This window comes from Mus caroli, unplaced genomic scaffold (assembly GCF_978045245.1).
Source record: "Mus caroli unplaced genomic scaffold, Mus_caroli_1 scaffold_2, whole genome shotgun sequence".
NCBI classification, from domain to species: Eukaryota; Metazoa; Chordata; class Mammalia; order Rodentia; family Muridae; genus Mus; species Mus caroli.
The window spans coordinates 128,940,601-128,946,600 of record NW_028227257.1 but is presented as its reverse complement, the minus strand read 5'-3'; positions in this window follow the sequence as shown (position 1 = coordinate 128,946,600).

The window sequence follows — 6,000 nt, the reverse complement described above, 5'->3', positions numbered from 1 at the left end:
GCACTTAATTACTATATTTTAAAATGAAAAAATTATATAACAGGGTATGCCTGCTTATTTATTTATTCCCAAGAGTAATTTTCATTCTAAACACAGTCAGATCAAAGGCAAATCTCAGCAGGAGCTGGGATTCTGGAGCCATGTCCTAGCCAAGCATGCCTCCGGGAAGGGGGTTATAGTGTTGAAAAGGGGGCAGAGAGTCTATGTCTGCTTGACCTCTCTATTCCGATGAAATGTCTCATAGGCTCAGAGGCTGGACATAGGGCTCAGTTGGCAAAGCCACTCCTGTGCACACGCATAAAGACTTGAGTTTGCATCTCCAGTGCCGATGTAAGAGCTTGGTCCATAGGCTCGAGTCTAAATTCCCAGCACTGAGGAGTTGAAAATGGGCCCTGAAGTATTCTAGATACATTGATTAGCTCTAGGTGTATCAAGATATCCTGTCTCCAAAACCAAAGTGAAGTGTAAGAGGGAAAAACACCTGACATCAATCTCTGACCTCTACACATGAGCATGTGCACCCCAAACACAAACACAGCCTCAGCCTGGCCTGGGGACTCTGTTTTTGGTACGGTCAGAACTCTGGGAGTGTGTGTGTGTGTGTGTGTGTGTGTGTGTGTGTGTGTGTGTGTGTAGGGGTGTCTCTGAGCATGTCTGTGAGTCAGGGTGTATATATTTGCTGGGTTGCAGGAGAGAGCTGAAAACACCCACTCACCACTATTTAAGTTTAATCATGGCCATCTTCACCGAATTTTCACACATGTAATCCCACCACTATACTTTGCTCATATTTTTCCCTTAGCACTCACTTCCCCCCCCCCTTTTCAACTTTCCCATGGGTTTCTTCCTCCTCTGAAAGAATCCCACTACTGATTTTGTGTCACATCCACACATATATTAAAATCACCACATGCATAGGTTTAAATGTAAGATTCTACAGGAAAGAACACGAGACCTATTTTTCTTCCCTTGCTTATTGTCCCCTCTTCCGTTACCCCCTTTCTTCCTCCATGTAACCCCACTTCTCTCTCTCTCTCTCTCTCTCTCTCTCTCTCTCTCTCTCTCTCTCTCTCTCTCTCGTGTGTGTGTGTGTGTGTGTGTGTGTGTAGGTCACAGGTGGCTGTGAGCTGCCCAAGGTAGGTGCGGGGAACTGAACGCAGGTCATCTGGAAGATAAGTACTCACAGTTATCTTCAGGCCCGGTGCTATGATTTTTAATCTCTCTTCTGCATATGAGAGGAACAACATTTGTCTGAGTCTGTTTTCTTTTAACATAATGATTGCCAGTTCCATCTGTTTCCCTGCAAATGACATAGTTCCGTTGTTCTTTCCAACAGCCACCACCTTTTGTCCAGTTTCTCAAGCCTGCTTAAAGAGCAGCAGCAAACCTGCAGCAGAGATGCAGCAGAATGACCTGTGTGTGACAGACAAGTTCCACTCTCCATCCCCATCTTCAAGTCTGGCCTGCTTGGCTGGTTCCTCACAGCTTCAAGTAAAGTGATGGATCTGATGACACAGCTTTCCACTCTGGTCAGGTACATAATTATGTTATCCTCATACATTCCTTTCCCTGATAAGTGGCTCAAGATTATAACACAAATGAAAATACAATAAAACAAAATTAATAACAAACTCATCTGTCATTCTGTCATCTTAGCATAATTCAACGCCTTGGTATTTTAAGTTCTTTTTTCCAATACATTTATGCTGGCCTCTTACTTTGGTGTGAGAATGGTATGAATACAACTTCATATTCTACCAAGAATTCTAGCATAAATGCACAATTTCTCATGACAAATTGCTTCTAAAACCTTTACTAAGTGGTACAACAGTTCAAAGAAATCAGATAGTTTATAATAGCAAAGAATATATGACTTGAGAAGACAGAAAATGGGGGCTGGAGAGGTTTCTCAGTGGTTAGAGAGTGTGCTGCTGTTCCCAGCAAGCCTGCCAGGTGGCTCACAACTGCCTATAACTCCAGCTCCAAGGAGACCCCTCTGCTTCTTGCCTCTCCCAGCACCTACACTCATGTGCACATTCCTACACTCAGTTTAGCAACAAATAACGACACTCTTTTCAACTTTTCATAATTAAATGACCCAAAGGAATTGTAATCTTAGCATCAAAGATAAATATACATCACCGAACAAACAAGCAAACAAAAGCCCTGTGGGTTTTCTACGACTGTTGCTTAAGCTTCTTTGCTTTCATGGAAGATCTATAAAAATTGATTCTTCTGCCCTCCCTTTATGGTCTCCTCCCAGTCATAAATACTCTGCATGCTTGTGTGCCAGTAAACTTTTGACTGACCTATATATCAAGTAAATAAAAGATCAAGCCATCAGGGTATTGTTAAGCTGACCACAGTCCCCTACTCCTGATAAGCTGTTAACCTGTGATGTCAACACTGGAACCTCACAGTAGGAATTTTCTACATCTCTGCTGTGACGGAAATTATTTGTGAGCTAATAGATTTTCTGCTAAACCCACTGAGTCAGCTCTCCTCGGTATTGATATTTAATCCCCCTTCCCTCTTGGGTCTTGGGTCCATACCAATTCTCCAATCAAGGCAAGCCAGCATGATACTCTAGACATTATTCTGTAAGCCAAAGGACACCGGAGAGAGTTCATGACATCTCTAATGCTTTACTGCCAGGCCCGATGAACAACTATGTTCAGAGAGCTCTCCTCTCCATACAGCTCAGCTATTCAGCCACTAAGTCTGTGACATATGTCTGTATAGTAATGTAGCTGGGATATATGAACCAACAGACTTCTCAAAAGTGGTGTGTGAAATTAAAACAAGCTTTGAAGCTAATTCTTCCTTCTGAACAAAGTAACATAAATTCCTATTTGCAGGCACCAACTGAAATTTCTCTGTAAGTATTGTATGGTACCTCAAAACATGAGCAAAGAAAGAAAAGGTTTGCAGTATCTATTACCATGAGTGTATGCAAACGAACAAGCTTATCAAGATAAGCTTGATAAGAGTAATTTGGCATGGAGCCGAGAGACGGAGTATTGAAACTGTGGAGAATTCTACAGGGAAATGAAAAATCTTTACTGTTGTATAACTACTAGATATTTTTTTCAAAATGCATCTAAAAAGTATCTCCTTACATTCATAGGTAAATGTCCCAGACCTTCATAAATTCCCAAAATTTTGGCAGAGGTCTTAGTTCTCTTTCAGACTGTATTTCATCTAAAAACCTGCATTTTCTAGAACTATCCCCCATTACTAAAGTCATACCTCAGTTCTGTAGTGTTTTTATAATACACGGGATGTGTATTGTGAGTGCAGTTTGAAACTGGCCAAGAGTAAAGCTCTCAATGCATATTGACGTGCAGTTGCTGTGTAACTCTCCGGGCTCACTGAACACAAGTGTTGAGCTTCTGCCTCCCATCTCTTACCTCCCATTCACACCTTTCAGAGTCACAGTGAGACATATTGTGGATTTGGAGATCCAAGGGAAATCACTGCAAACTTTAAATTCCAGTTCTTTAAAGGACAAAGGTCAACTGTTCTTGCCTACCTGAAGCTCACAGTGCACGGTATAAAATGTTCTTAGGGAGGCTTTTAAAAGCCATCAAAGGATCTTTGATGTCTTAAAGGGGGGTGATTTATTATAAAGGAAACAATAACACTGAGTAATTATCAAAGGTTCCTGTTCAAGAGAACTAAGGAAATCAGCCATCATCAACCACTGAGGCTCTAAATCCAGTCCTCTATGAATTCTCAAGATGTTGTTGCAGGTGGGTGGTCTACCCACTATCAGAACAATTCTGACTAAAGAAAGAGGCATCCCTTTATTCTGTCCTCATTTATGATAGATGTAGTGAAGTGGAAATCCCTGGTTTCTTTAGAGGCTCAGTTGTCTCGTGTGATACTTTTCTGGAATCTGTCTTTTGAGTGGATGTTTTGTTGAAGCAGACATATGAGAGGATGTTTTGCTGAGGCAGACACTTGAGAGGACCTGTTATGTTTGGAAAGAGTATTATTGGAACCCAACAGATAAGGAGCAGTGTTCTTTCATTAGTTTGCCTTGCAACACTTCTCTGACCTTCATTTGTTGTGACTTCATAGAGAGTAAAGCAGCAAAGAACTTCTAATGGCTCTTATGGTATTCTGGCTGCTTCTGGCTGCTTCAGCAGACTCATGCCAACTTGGCAGACCCTCGGAGTTTCTTCTGGATTGAGGCAGTACTACTGATTCATTTTTGGTGTTTGCTGATTGGGCTAGATTGCCACTACTGATGTTTTGGACTGGACTCTTGATATCCTGATAGATTGGAATCATCCCCAAAGAACTACTTCTAAACAGGTCCACATTCTCCTTGTCCTATTAACCATCTTTCTTCACTACCTTTGGCCGGTGGGTTAGAAAGTTGGTTGAAGCATGTAAGAACCCTTAGTAAAGTAGGTTTTGAGAAGTCTAGGCCTACAGTGTATTTGTATAAGTAGACAGTTTGGTACATATGAGGCCTTAAGTGCTTTTAAGACCTTCCAATCACTTCAGCACCCAAGGGGGGAAAATATAAATTTTTTCAAATGGTCATAAGAAATCCAAGTTAGAAAGCACAATAATTATTATCATAGAAATAGATAAGCTCAGGTTTCCACAACTGAAACCTGTTTGTGCTAACATAAATATGTGAGCTATGAGCAAGAAAAATACCTCTGAGAAAGAGGCCTGCAGGGTGTGTGGGTGTGCCCAGCTAGAGGGCTATGCAGAGAGTCTTCCTCAATCGCTCTTCACCTTCCTGCTTGTTTTGATTTTGTTTTTATTTTTTGTCCAGGTCTCCCATTGAAGGCAGGATGTGGACTCAGATCTGCATGCTTTTGCAATAAGTATCCCATTCACTGAACCTTCTGACTAGCGTTAAAATTTTGGGGGTTAGGGAGTTAGAACTTAAATTTCTTTTTTTTTAAATGTGTACACGTGTGTATCTGTGTCTGTTTGTGCACAACATGTGTGCAGGTGCCCTCAGATACCAATTAGACATCTTATGCTTCAAAGTAAAAGCCCCAGGGCCAGGGATGATTACATCTTGTTGATTCATTGTCCAAAGGGGTCTTATACACAACAACACCACCACCACCAAACATCACAGGCTACTACTAAAGCTCTCAGTTGCTCCCCACAGCCTAATGGTAAGGCCCTATTGCTTAAGAAAACACTTTCATATCCCAGACATAGAGAAGTCAAGCTAGTGGCTAAGTAGAAGCATTATCCCTACTGACTAGCATTGATGGTGCTAGAAGGTATTCTGTAACTACTAGAAGGGAACCGTCATCATCAATATCACCTGACTACAAACCCTGTGACCTTCAGCAGCTCCCTGCCTGACAGGTGGCCTGGTATAATAGTAGGACAAATGGTTTAGGTGTAACCAGCCACTTCCTTATTGGATTTAAGGCCCACTCTATGAGCTGGAACGCATACTGGATGCTGCTAAAGTAGACAATAACCTTACAACAGATAGATCAAGGGCCTAAAAGGAAACCTACATTCTCATTCTGCTAAAAGAACATAGCAATAAAATGACTGCTAAAGACATAGTAGTATTCCCACATGTCAGTGCTTTCCTCAACCTTTATCAGAGAAGCTTTCTCTTGAAGTGCATGGGAAACAAAACAGCATCTCACAACTTGATGCTGTGCAGAGAATGAGAGACCTTGAAGTACTCCGTACCAAGCAGAATGTCTTCATCAAACTCCTCTCCTCAAGGCTCATGGATCTATGTGGGAGAGGAAGCAGAAATATTATAAGAGCCCAAGGGGATGGATGACTGCAAGGAAGCATTCTCCTGATGCAAGAGGACTGATGCACACTTGAACCCACAGAGGCTGTGGGAGCATCCACAGACCTGCACATACATGTTCAAGACTTAGAACCAGCTCTGAGACTTAGAAGTGGACATAGTGTCTCACCCTAATTAAAAATCTGTTGACAATTGATATCTGCTGGCAAAGGAAAAATAGATTTTCTCTAAAGGAGTAT